This window comes from Ziziphus jujuba, chromosome 5, assembly GCF_031755915.1.
Source record: "Ziziphus jujuba cultivar Dongzao chromosome 5, ASM3175591v1".
NCBI classification, from domain to species: domain Eukaryota; kingdom Viridiplantae; phylum Streptophyta; class Magnoliopsida; order Rosales; family Rhamnaceae; genus Ziziphus; species Ziziphus jujuba.
In genome coordinates, this window is record NC_083383.1 from 397,873 (window position 1) to 411,730 (window position 13,858).

Sequence of the window (13,858 nt, forward strand, 5' to 3'; positions counted from 1 at the left end):
CTTCCTTATCACGGCAAGTGTTTATGAAATAACTCCGATGAGAAGAAAAAAGAAGGCGTTAAGAGACCCTCCTAGCCAACCCCTCGACATTCTAAGATCCTTTTCCAAACGTGCTCCCATTTTGAGTTAAGAGATAGATAGATAGACACATCCCATTGCATTAATCTGGGGCATTCGTAGTGATTGAGGGGGTCAAAGAACAAGAAGGGAGTTATTTATCAGCCAAGCATTCTTCATACGGCTAGATCCAATCTCCTAGTCCCTGCAGAAAGGAAAAAAAAAATTTCACATTCTTCCCTTCGGGAAAGGAGGATTTGGAAAATCCTATTGATTACAGGTTTCTCCAAACCTCTGGGAAAAGCATGAAAAAAAGGCTCAAATGGCACAATCCCTCCTGCACCCTAAAATGAACGGGTGATCTCATAGTTCTTGGTTTGTGAAGATACGTTGTTAGGTGCTCCATTTTATTTTCCCATGGAGGCCTAACCTAAACCTATGCTTGAGAGATAGCTATGCATATACTGATAAGGGATGTATGGATTCTCAAGAAGAGAGGAGCCATGGTGATCCATGCTGGACTACCGGGATCCCATGAGTGAATAGAAAGTTGGATCTACATTGGGTCTCACCTGAATTATCCCATCTATCCTCTTCAGGAGAAGTTCGTTTTCAAACCCAGTTCGAACATGGGAAGTACACCATGCTAATGTGCCTTAGATGATCCACATCTCAGGGTTAAGCGCTGATGAGCACATTGAACTATCCATGTGGCTGAGAGCCCTCACAGCCCAGGCACAACGATGTAATTATTAGGGGTGCACTTTACCATTGAGCTAATAGCCCATCGTGGAGCCTCCTGGTGGGAGCCCGCTATGCCAAAAGAGAGAGACACCCCATCCTTCTCTTTCCTTTTTTAGGCCTCCACATCGCCACACGGGAGGGACATGGGGATCTAAAAAAGGGATCCTATTAACTATTCCAACCTAGCATAATAAGCTTATGAGCTTAGTCTTACTTCGCCATCGAGCAACGAAAGAAGACTTCCATCTCCAAGTTTCACTGAGACGTAGCTCGCTTCTTTTTGGGTGTGCAGCAATGTCAAACCAAAATACCCAACAAGCATTAGCTCTCCTAAAAAAGGAGGTGATCCAACCGCACCTTCTAGTATGGCTACCTTGTTACGACTTCACTCTAGTCACTAACTGTGACTTCAGCATCCCCCTTCTTTCGGTTAAGTTAAGGACTTGGGGCATGGCCAGCTCCCATAGTGTGATGGGCGGTGTGTACAAGGCCCGAGAACAAATTCACCATCGTATAGCTGATCGGCAATTACTAGCTATTCCCGGTTCGTGTAGGCGAGTTGTCGCCTACAATCCGAATTGAGGATGGGCTTTTGGAGTTAGCTCACCCTCATGGGATCGCGACCCTTTGTCTCGGCCATTGTAGCATGTGTGTCACCCAAGGCATAAGGGGCATGATGACTTGACGTCATCCTCACCTTCCTCCAGCTTATCACCAGCAGTCTGCTTAGGGTTCCAAACTCAACGGTGGCAACTAAACACGAGGGTTGCACTCATTGCTGGACTTAACCCAACACCTTACGGCACGATCTAACTAAATCCATGCACCACCTGTGTTCGCGTTCCCGAAGGAACCCCTATCTTTCAAGAGAATTCGCGGTATGTCAAGCCCTGGTAAGGTTCTTCGCTTTGCATCGAATTAAACCACATGCTCCACCAATTCCTTTGAGTTTCATTCTTGTGAACGTACTCCCTAGGTGGGATACTCGATGCGTTAGCTACAACATTGCACAGGTCGATACAAATAGTGCCTAGTATCCATTGTTTACGGCTAGGACTACAAGGGTATCTAATCCCATTCATTCCCGTAGCTTTCATCGCTGCATCAGAAATTCCTTCTACCCCTACCATACTCTAACTTGGTAGTCTCCACCGCCTGTCTAGGGTTGAGCCCTGGGATTTGACGGCAGACTTAAAAAGCCACATACAGACACTGTACGCCTAATCATTCTGGATAATGCTTGCATCCTCTGTATTACCGCGACTGCTGGCACAGAATTAGCCGATGCTTATTCACTAGATACCGTCATTGTTTCTTCTTTAGGAAAAAAAGTTCACGACCCATAGGCCTTCTACCTCCACGTGGCATTGCTCCATCATGCTCTCGCCCATTGCGAAAAATTCCACACTGCTACATCCCGTAGGAGTCTGGGCTATGTCTCAGTCCCAGTACGGTTGATCACTCTCTCAGACCAGCTACTAATCATCACCTTGGTAAGTTATTTCCTCACCAACTAGCTAATCAGACTCAAGCCCCTCCTCGAGCAGATTCCTCCTTTTGCCCTACAGGGTATTAGCAACCATTTTCAGCTGTTGTTCCCCTCCCAAAGGTAGGTTCTTACGCGTTATTCACCCAGCCACCACTGGAAACACCACTTCCCATATGACTTGCATGTGTTAAGCATGCCGCCAGTGTTCATCCTAAGCCAGGATCGAACTCTCCATGAGATTCATGTGTGATAGCATCTACTATACCAAGAATATCAGTGAACCCAATTATTGAAATTGCTCAAGATACCCTTTTTTAGCTTCTATAATCTATTTCTTAGTTCCCTCTTAGTAACTAGAATTAAAGAATTAGTAGATTTGTTCCAACCAAAATGGCAGAAGCAAACAAAATAAAATAAGGTGTATAAACAAAACTTCTGTTTATACACCTTATTTTGCTTATTTGGACCCATCACCTAGTTACGATATCACATTGATAGCCTCTACTCGTGTCCTACAATGGCCGGGACAAAGGGTCGCGATCCCACGGGGGTGATCTAACTCCAAAAACTCAGACACATTGAGTACATCCTATACACGTATCATAAATCTTTACTGAATGTGACATTAGATCTTTATAACATTCTAAATTTTACATATCTCTCGTTATTTGGGACTCTATTCATCTCACCTCATTGGGCTTCTATTGAATCGAGAAACAGGTTTGATTGTCCATCTTTTTGATATAATATATAAATATAAGATAAGGCACCCTCCGGATAATTCAAATCGAATAAATTGGATGTCTGATTTGGGCCTATATGACATGACCGATCAATAGAAATACTCTAACACTCTACCTTTGTCATATATTCCATACATCACACCGGAGAGATATCATATTCATGGAATACGATTCACTTTTAAGATGCCTTTGGTGGTGAAATGGTAGACACGCAAGACTCTAAATCTCGTGCTAAAGAGCTTGGAGGTTCGAGTCCTCTTCAAGGCATAATATTGAAAATTGAGAATGCTCAGTGAATTAGAATAAGTATGGTAGTGGGTCACGAAATCTTGGTGATCTTCTCTATCCAATGAATGGGGAGTCCGCTTTGAAATCGTCCGTCTACACCCACCTCACCCCCCAAGTATATGCTTTAATTGGAATCACACAAGGGTATATTGATATAATAGAAACCTATGGTAAAATGCCCCCCGTAACCCAACAGATAAAGTAAATTATATAGTCCATTTTAAAGATTGGCAACTTGCCCATTTAGTGACTTTGGCACTGGACATTCCCAAAATGGGTACTATCCAGTCGGATGAATTCAATAATAGACACCTGTTGGCATTCCAGCCTTCCTTCTCTTTTCAAGGCCTATCTGAAAGAGAATCCAGTACTTCTTGGTCGTGAATATCTGAATAGTCAGTCAACTGGAATGTGCATTATCCATCTGGAATGTGTATTATCCATATAAAGGTCAATTGAGAAGATATGTCGACCTGAGATGAATAGAATTGTCTATCTATTTTATTTAGTTATTCAATTAAACCAATGATCGTTATTGTAGCAGATAGCAACAACCATTTCATTCGACATGCATATTTTTTATTTTCCAATGTATTTACATATTTCATTAATGGAAAATTTAATGTAATGAGTAATAGTTCTGGTTATTCGCTATTCAAGAATTCTTGTTTAGGCAGGTTATACCATCCATCCCTAATGTTTTGATCTAAGATTTCAATTCTTCCATGTCTTAGCAGTAGTATATTGTTCCATGGAGCTGAGGTCCAAAATATGGAAGAAATGGGTGTTTCCATGACTTTACCACCCGGTCAATTTTGTTCCTCTTAATCCCTGTTTCATGGCCACATATCTTTCTGGCTAAGGAATGGGAAACCTTTCTCTTGTTACATGAATCCAATTTTCATTTCATCCAAGAAAAGCCATATTTTTCTCAACCATGTCTTTGTCATTTGATCCGATAACATTTCATTAGCTAGAAACAGCTTTGATAAATACTGATAACTCTCGGATGGAGTATTAGACTAGAAAAATCCATTAGATAATGAACTATTAGTTCTAAGGAATCTCTGGTGATGAATCAACAATTCAAAGTACTTTTCTTGCGTATTCTTGATAAACTAGCATTTATATATAGATGCAAGAAGATCTGTTAGGGAAGTAAGAAACCCTTTTAACATCTCTTCATCTGCAAAGAATTCTCAAAGTGAAAACACAGAGACAACGAGCTGATATTTGAATAGGAAAAAGAGTGGATCTACAAGGTCCAAAATGAATTGGCTTATTCAAACAAAAGCCTTGTTCTTTGGAAGATCTATCTCATGTTTGGTACTGCATGGTTCCACTTTACAAGAACTCCAAATCATTCTCTTGAAGCCCATCCTCTTCTTCATCAATGATCCGTTTGCCTCGAAATGACCTGGCCTAATAGGGAAATCCCAATTCATTGGGCCTTTTGATACAACCTAATAGAAAACCCCAAAGGTACCATATTCTAGCAGCCTAAACTATGTGATTGAATAAATCCTCCTCTATCCGTTGCAAGTCGAGGACTCTTTCTCCTTCCCTTTCTCTAAATTCTGATTCGTATTGTTCATAGACAAATCTCTGATCAATGATAGAACAAGATCCATTTTGCATCATATCTAAGGGATTCCCTGGTTTAGGTCGAAGGAGCAATGTCACTCGATCATTATCAAACTGGCTGCAATTGTTTTTGTCTGTGAGGATCCCACCAGAGCGCCTTCTACTTCTAATAGGCCATGAACTAGATCAAAATCATTCCTAACGAGTCCATAACAAGTGATCCCATTTTTTTCATCGAGTCCGGATAGAGACCAAAGGTCTTGAGTGACCAATCTGGCAAAATAACTTAAAAGATAAAGAAGTATTGTTAATTTCTTCATGCTCGTTACATGATTTCTTTTTCGTATAGATAGACATAGGATCTATGGAGCAACTACTTAGAAGTACATTTTGTGCAACAGCCCTTCCTATCTGATAGAAAAGGATCCCATGATCCTGAACCGATCTTACCTGGGATCGCAAATCCTAAGTCTATAATTGATTTCTTCTATGTAATACTAATCGATATGGCCTCATTGATAAATGCTACAATATCTCATACATTGGAACCCATGGTTATGGACCTGAATCCATTAGTATGGAACATTTTCTTTTCCAAGTGAAATCCCCTAGTATATGAAAGAGTGTAGAAGTGCTTTCGTTGTTGTGGAATAAGAAGCCTTTGTATTAATGCATGTATTTAATTTACTCGAAGCTATTAGAGCAGGATCCACTTTTTGGGGAATATGAGTCGAAGCAATAACAAGAATATTTCTAGTGGAACATCTTTCACAGTCCTTGGAGAGATAGTTCACTAATAGACCATGGGATAAGTAATTTGACTCATTCACATCCAGATCATGAATGTTTGGAATCCATATTATGCAAGGAGACAATGCTTTTGCTAATTCGAATTGAAGGGTGATATAAAATTGATCTATTTCCGGCATTATATCCATAGTTAGCGCATTCATCATAGTTAGAAGCTCCAGCTCCATATCAAGGTCACGATCGATGTTGTCATTATCATCAATATCGTCACTATCATTAACAAGAAAACCCTTTTTATCCAGGAATTTGTTCATAAATACTGTAATGAAAGGAACATAAGAGTTTGGTGCTAGGTATTTGACCAAATAGGATCGTCTAGTTATTATAGAACCTATCACTAAAATACCCTTAGAGAGGGATAGGGCTAAGCGGAGCAAAAAAGGTTTTCCATGAGATGGGAATGAAAACTATTAGCCCCATAGGAGGTTTATGAATAAGTGGTTGTCTGATAATGAGCAAAGAATATCCGTCTTTCTGCTAAATAGGATGTATTGAACTCATAACTCATAAGATACTTTTTACGAATGTTAACTAAGTATCGTAAGTAAATTGCTCCCGGTTCTTCAATCATTTGATAACCAGAGTCATTCTTTGATAAGTGATCACTATGAGTCAGACTCAATAGAATTTGATCAATCCTTTTTTCTATTGTTAAGGTGGAGAACTAAACCAGGAATTCTCTTTCTTTATCATCAATCGAATTACTGTTTGAGACCCAGGATTCTATTTTATCATCAATCCAATCACCGTGCACGTTTTTTCTTTTTCTTATCAATGAATAGATCTCTTTACTTGTATGACTTAGATGTCTTGTATCTCTCAAAAAATAGATTCGATTGATGGGATTTGGTATGATACTTATGAAATCAATGATATCAATGAGATTGATATTCAAATATTTCTCTTAGAATGTATTGATTTGACCCCATAAGCAGGACCACCACCCCATAGCATGTTGCCACCAGAAGCAGAACCCCGTATTTCTTCTAGAGAATCTCCTAATTGTTCTAGAGCAACTAGAAAAAGATTCTTTAACCAGAACAAATTCAATTCAGATGTAGGATACCTATCTAGAAGTTTTTGTAACTCAACCATGTATGATGGAATCATCAAAGATTTGACCCTTTCGAACTCTATTTGTAACTCATTATAGGCTCGAGAAACAAAGAGAGGTGTTTTCTAATGAGATATCCAGCAACAAGAAGAAGGAAAAAGATTGAATAGAGGAACTCCCGAACATTTGGCAAGCTCAGATGTGTCGATATTAATGGTGACTCATTATTTCGATGAATTATTTCTTCAAACAGAAGAATATTATGTAAACACTTACTTGAAATCTCACTTATTAGATTCCATTGTGGAAGACATAGTTTTTTTTCTGAAGAATTTGCCATGATATATCTAATCCATGCATAAGTCTGAATATCTGAAATTTCAAATATGAATTAGACAGATTCATACCTGAAAGAGGTTGACAATAAGTTCTTTCAAAATTAACTATTTGACCATTTGTTAGAAGTGTTCCAGAAATGTCTGCAATTGAGTAAAGAGCTCTATGAACAAATGGATTGGCTCGAATTGGAAAATGGAAAGATTTGTACAAGTTATACTTTTCATTGCCATTTTGTGGAAAATCATTAAGTATGAGTATGTTAGACACCTGTAACTCGATTGGTGAAATAGTATCTCTCTAAAAAAAAAAAAAAACATATTTTCTTTACTGCCGCGCAAAGAAAATATTTTGTTGCGAATGAACATGATACTGAGGAATTGTCCATAAGTACAATCATAATTATTGATACGAGCCTTTTCCACATAAAAAGGGATTCCTTTGTTGCAATAAAAGCAAAAGTGATGTGGATTATTCAAGAATCAAAGTCGATTTACTTTATAAAAAGAAGATATCAATGAATTTCTATGAAATGGTTTCACAAGATTTAGACAATTGTTTTGATCATGGGATATCATTGAAAAATAGGAATACATGTTATCAAAAGATTTCCAGCGATTATTTCTAGTATGGAATGAGTCAATCATCCACTTTGGTATCTTATTGAACAAAAATGGTGATATTGTTCCTCCATTGATCAAGAATTTCGCTTTTTGGGAAGTATCATGATCATCCAATAAGAAGGGTTTCCATTTTTTCAAATGAACGATTTAAAGACCTATTGATTCTAACAACTAACTACATCAGACCTTTCAATTCATAGATGTGGATCTCGGACCCATGAATGGGGATATTCTGGAAACTCACAAAGAAAAAAGGAAGTGAGTTAGACAAAAAGAGAAGAAACTTAGACAAAAAAAGAAGTAACTTGGACAAAAAGAAAGGAAGTGACTTAGACAAATCTTTTTTGTCAATAACATTAGACCAATCAATCGAATATTGATTAATACGTAATCAATGGAACACTACTTGAAAATGAAAATGACTTTTCTGTTCAGAAATGAAATGCTCCAAATGTTCATGTAAATTCTTGCTCCCATTGGACCATTGTGTCTATATGCATTAGGATCCCGATTCATGGATCTCTCGGTTCGAGAAATAAAAATAAGAGGATAGAACCATTTCTTCTAATTCTTTTTCAAATTTGATAAATGTTGGTTGATCGTATATTTCATTATAGTTCTATGATTCAAAGTATCATTTCCTATTTGATCCCTTTGAATTCTATATTCGAAGTTGCGATCAGATCTATTCATTAAAAAGAATCGATTCAATACATTTCTTATGTACCCATAGGAGCTATATTGGAGTTGAATCAGATTTTCGATCAATCTATATTGATGGATTACCTCCATTATGTTGTTGCTAGAAAATACCATTAATTTTGGTTTTATATCTTCCAAATCATTCCTGTTGGAGGTTCAAAGCCATTTTTTTCTGATCCTTCGATAAAAAGATTCATTTCCTTCATAAAAAATAGGAGGTAGAACCAATATAGATTTCTTTTTCGATTCATCCTTGGAGTTGAATACCTCATTCAAGAATTGTTTTTGATCAAATCTGTAGGAATCAACAGAAAAGGCAAATCCCTTATATACACCGGATTTGGCTTGGTTATTCATAGAGTGAATAGATCTGCTATTTCTTGAACTTCTGATTCAAAATCATGGTGTAACATGTATCCCCCCTGTTTTGATCATGGAATAGACAAAATAAATCATAAAATGGATTTTTGTTCAAAAATGAAATCTTATTGGAATTATCAAGTTCAGCCTTCAAAACCATAACATATTTATAAATACGTAATTATCTTGAATATATTAACTATTTCTTTATTTTCCAATAGTCTGGAAAGGATAAAAGAAACATCTTGTTCTTTCTTCAATAATTTATGATCTATAGTAGACCTCTCAGTAGGATTCGAACCAGATGAAGTTCTGACCAGCTGTCAGAGAAAAAAGAACGAATGGATCTTGTAGGATTCCCAAGAAATTCTTCGATTTCTTTTGGAAGTAGATAATTATTCGTCTGCTTCTCATGTTCCATGAATAGCCAGGAAATTGAGGAATATCCAGAAAGGCATCTCTGTTCGTTCCGTTTGAAGAAAGGAAGGATCCTAAAGAATTGATCTTTCCTTTAGCTGTTGAATCTCTCTTTGATTGATCAATGTGTGATAATCTGAATCCTCATTACTAATGGAATCGAAATGATCTTTGGATTGATCAGAAGATCCTTTCAATTGGCTAGAATCTGTTACTTGAACAAAACTGGATCTTGTGGAATCATATTGAATATTTGACGATACATTCCGTACCTTGCTAAAAAATCAATCCTTGTTTAACAACCACAGATTGTCTAACCAAATCAAATTCTCTCTTGATATGTTCCTCAAAAAACTCCGATTCATGTGGATTCTTCCCCCAAGTAAGGAAGAGATCATGACGGAATTGCTACATATGAAATTGAGCACAATTATGCAAAGAAATAGCCTACTTGTTTCTCGAGAAGAGATGGGAAACATTCTCAATATCATTTTATTGAATAGTTGACCCAACTCTTTGTTGTTTGAAGAAACCCTCCGCTCCAATTGGTATTTTTTCACAAAAAGCAAATATGAGATAACAAATCTAGTCTTTCACTAAGATTTCGAACAGCTATCCCGAATTCCAGTTGATTATGTTTTGCCTCTTCCTCAGAGAAAGACGATCAAACAATTCCCAATCATGGTCCTTGCGGATCGAATCATCCATAGAATATACAAAAAGAAACTCCAGATATTTGATATCTTTCTTTTTGAATGAGATCTCAATTCGAGGGACGGTTTCATTAGATATCTTACAGCTAGAAAACCTCTTTTTTCCAATCTAGTTCTTCCACCATCGCGAACCCCAGTTAGACTCAAGCATGATACACTTTTTAGTTCTTGGGAGAACCTAATTACTCTCTTTCGGATCCAGGAAATAGCTCTCAAAAATCTTTATTCCTTTTGGAAGATACAGGAGTGAAACAACCAACCCATTGATATTGGAAAACCCAAAAGATTCTTCCAATGTATCATTTCTAGGTCCAATGAAATTCATAGGTATAGGAAAAAGCCCTGTTAAATAGAGATTGTTTTCTTTCTACCATCTTTCGATTGTTAATATGATATATAAGGACCGCTACTACAAATAATATTACACCCTTGATCGTGAAATATCGATTGCTTGTTGAACCCTGTAAATGTGAATTGTGTGAAAGTAGGATACTCCAAATTTGGGAGTCCAAGAGTTTTATAAAACATACTTGGTGGAAAAAAAATGTGAATGAAAGATCCACTTAATTGAATTGGGTCCATGAATCTAAGAAATAGTGAGAGTTTTTGCTCTCTCTCAATATCTCTCTTAATTTGAAAATCTAAGATTTGAATTGATGTCCTTTCATTGAGTCCTCCTAAATTGCATTGGTTTATCCTAAAGATTTCATTTGAATTGGAATTTGGTTATTCACCATGTATGAGGATCCCTGCTAAGCATCCATGGCTAAATGGTTAAATCGTCCCACTTATAATTGGCGAATTCGTAGGTTCAATTCCTACTGGATGCAAGCCAATGGGACCCTCCAATAAAACAAGTCTATTGGAATTGGCTCTGTATCAATGGAATCTCATCATCCATACATAGCAAATTGGTGTGGTATATTCATATCATAATATATGAACAGTAAGAACTAGCATTCTTATTAAGACTAGAACTCATAGGGAAGAAAATAGATTTATGGATGGAATCAAATATGCAGTATTTACAGATAAAAGTATTCAGTTATTGTTGAAAAATAAATATACTTCTAATGGTTAATCAGGATCAACTAGGATAGAAATAAAGCATTGGGTCAAACTTTTCTTTGGTGTCAAGGTAATAGCCATGAATAGTCATCGACTCCCACGAAAAGGTAGAAGAATGGGACCTATTATGGGACATACAATGCATTACAGACGTATGATCATTACGCTTCAACCGGGTTATTCTATTCCACCTGTTAGAAAGAAAATAACTTAAATCAAAATACTTAATAGCATGGCGATACATTTATACAAAACTTCTACCCCGAGCACACGCAAATGAGCTGTAGATAGTCAAGTGAAATCCAATCCATGAAATAATTTGATCTATGGGCAGCATCATTGTGGTAAAGGTCATAATGCTAGAGGAATCATTACCATAGGGCATAGAGGGGGAGGTCATAAGTGTCTATGCCATAAAATCGATTTTCAACGGAATGAAAAAGACATATATGGTGGAATCGTAACTCTAGAATACGATCCCAATCAAAATGCATACATTTGTCTCATATACTATGCGGATGGTGAGAAAAGATATATTTTACATCTCAGAGGGGCTATAAAATGGGAAATGCCCTACCATTGAGTGTGGTTTGAACTATTGATTTACGTAATTGGAAGTAACCAATTAGGTTTACAATGAAACCTAGAAATTGATCGCTGATCCAATTTAAGTACCTTTACAGGATATCCCTTAACAGAAAACTGAAGAGTAATGGCAGCAATTCATTGAGTTCAGTAGTTCCTCACATAAAATTATTGACTCTAGAGATATAGTAATATGGAGAAGACAAAATTGTTTCAAGCACCGACAGAACCAGAAGTGCCCCTTATTTCAAAGGAAGGAGGATGGGTTATTCACGTTTCATTTGATGGTCAGAGGCGAATTGAAAGCTAGGCAGTGGCAATTATAAGGATTCCCGGGAAGTATCGACGTAATTTCATACATTACCCATAATATGTGGAAGTATCGACGTAATTTCATAGAGTCATTCAGTCCAAATGCTACATGAAGAACACAAGCCAGATGAAGGAACAGGAAGACCTAGGATGTAGAAGACCATAACATGAATGATTCGACAAATTTTGATTCCTATATATCCACTCATGTGGTACTTCATTATATGATACATATAAGATCCATTTGTATAGATATCATCATCTACATCTAGAAAGCCGTATGCTTTGGAAGAAGCTTATACATTTTGGGAAGGGGTTTTAATTGATAAAAAAGAAGAATCTACTTCAATCGATATGCCTTTAGGCACGGCCAGACATAACATAGAAGTCACGCATGGAAAGGGCGGACAATTAGCTAGAGTAGCAGGTGCTGTAGCAAAACTGATTGCAAAAGAGGGGAAATCAGCCATATCAAAATTACCTTCTAGGGAGGTCTGTTTGATACTCAAAAACTGCTTAGCAACAGTCGGACAAATGGGGAATGTTGAGGTTAACCAAAAAAGTTTGGGTAAAGCCGGATCGAAAGGTTGGCTAGGTAAGCGTCCTGTAGCAAGAGGAGTAGTTACGAACCCTGTAGACCATCCCCATGGAATGTTGAAGGGAAGGCCCCAATTGGTAGAAAAAAAAACCCGCAACCCCTTAGGGTTATCTTGCACTTGGAAGAAGAAGTTGAAAAAGGAATAAATATAGTGATAATTTGATTCTTCATCGCCGTAGTAAATAGAATTTGCTTGTTCATTTTTACAAACAAAAATAAAATAAAAAATAGGACTAATTAATTGTGACACGTTCACTAAAAAAATATCCTTTCGTAGTGAATCATTTATTAAGAAAAATAAATACGCTTAACACAAAATCAGAAAAAGAAATAATAGTCACTTGGTCCCATTTAGTTTGATACTTCAGTTTAAATTTTAAATTTTTTCTTTATTTAGTCTTTATTTAGTTAATATCTGTAGTATATTTAGTTAATATATATAGTATGCATAGTTAACTATTTTCATATTTTTAATATTTTTTTGTTTTTAATTTAAATATATATATATATATTGATGTGATTCCGCCCGAGGCCGCTCAACCGATAACCCGCTGGGGTGCTTACTCGACACGGATGAAGACTAGGCCAATCACAAGAGCTCAAATGAAGAGATTTAAGGACAAACTGGGAGTATTTATACATGGGATAATCAATCTCAACAGAGCTTGTCCATACTTGAAGATACAAATCCTATTCTAAGCATCCAAGTGGTGGAAGCCGATACGGACCCGGGTCACGGTTTTGGTACATTTTTGGAGTCCGGGAAGTATGAAATGGTTCCAATGATTTATGGGTTCAATAAATATGCCTAAGAGGTCATGGAATCAAGTTAAATTAGCCTCAAATGCAATCAAAAAAGGCTTGTACGGACAGCATCAACAATTTGACCGAATTTGCTGTATTGCTTGCTGGCTTTACTGTATTTTACTGTATTAGCCTTTTCTTATTTTTCCAAGCATGGGCAACGTGTGGGACTTCATATTCAGCTTATTTGGCATCCTAAAAAGCATCTAGAAGCTGATTTGAAGCTCAAAGAGGTCAAAGATTGATCAAATTCAACTTGATAAAAAAGCTAGCATTTTTAGTTTCCTAATTTGTTTTTACTTTTTGTTTTAGGAAACTACCATTACTTTTAGGTTTTTATTTATTTATTTTCTGGATAAATAACTTTAGGAAGGTTTTTATTTTATTATTTCCATTGTAAATTAATTAATTCCTAATTCAAAATAAAGGAGTTAATTAATCAAATTTAGTTTAGGAAACTTAGTTTAGGACATATTAGAATTCGGTCAAGTTTCCTAATTCCTATAGGAGTCCGGTTTTGAATTAATTTTTTAGGGTTTTTTTCTTTGTAAACTTAGCCTATTTAAAGGCT

General features: G+C 36.7%; 1 pseudogene; it reads right to left on the bottom strand.

Moving 5' to 3' along the window:
* Window positions 1-4,157: 4,157 nt before the first annotated feature.
* Window positions 4,158-10,588, bottom strand: LOC125420237 (protein Ycf2-like; annotated as a pseudogene).
* Between the last annotated feature and the right edge of the window lie 3,270 nt (window positions 10,589-13,858).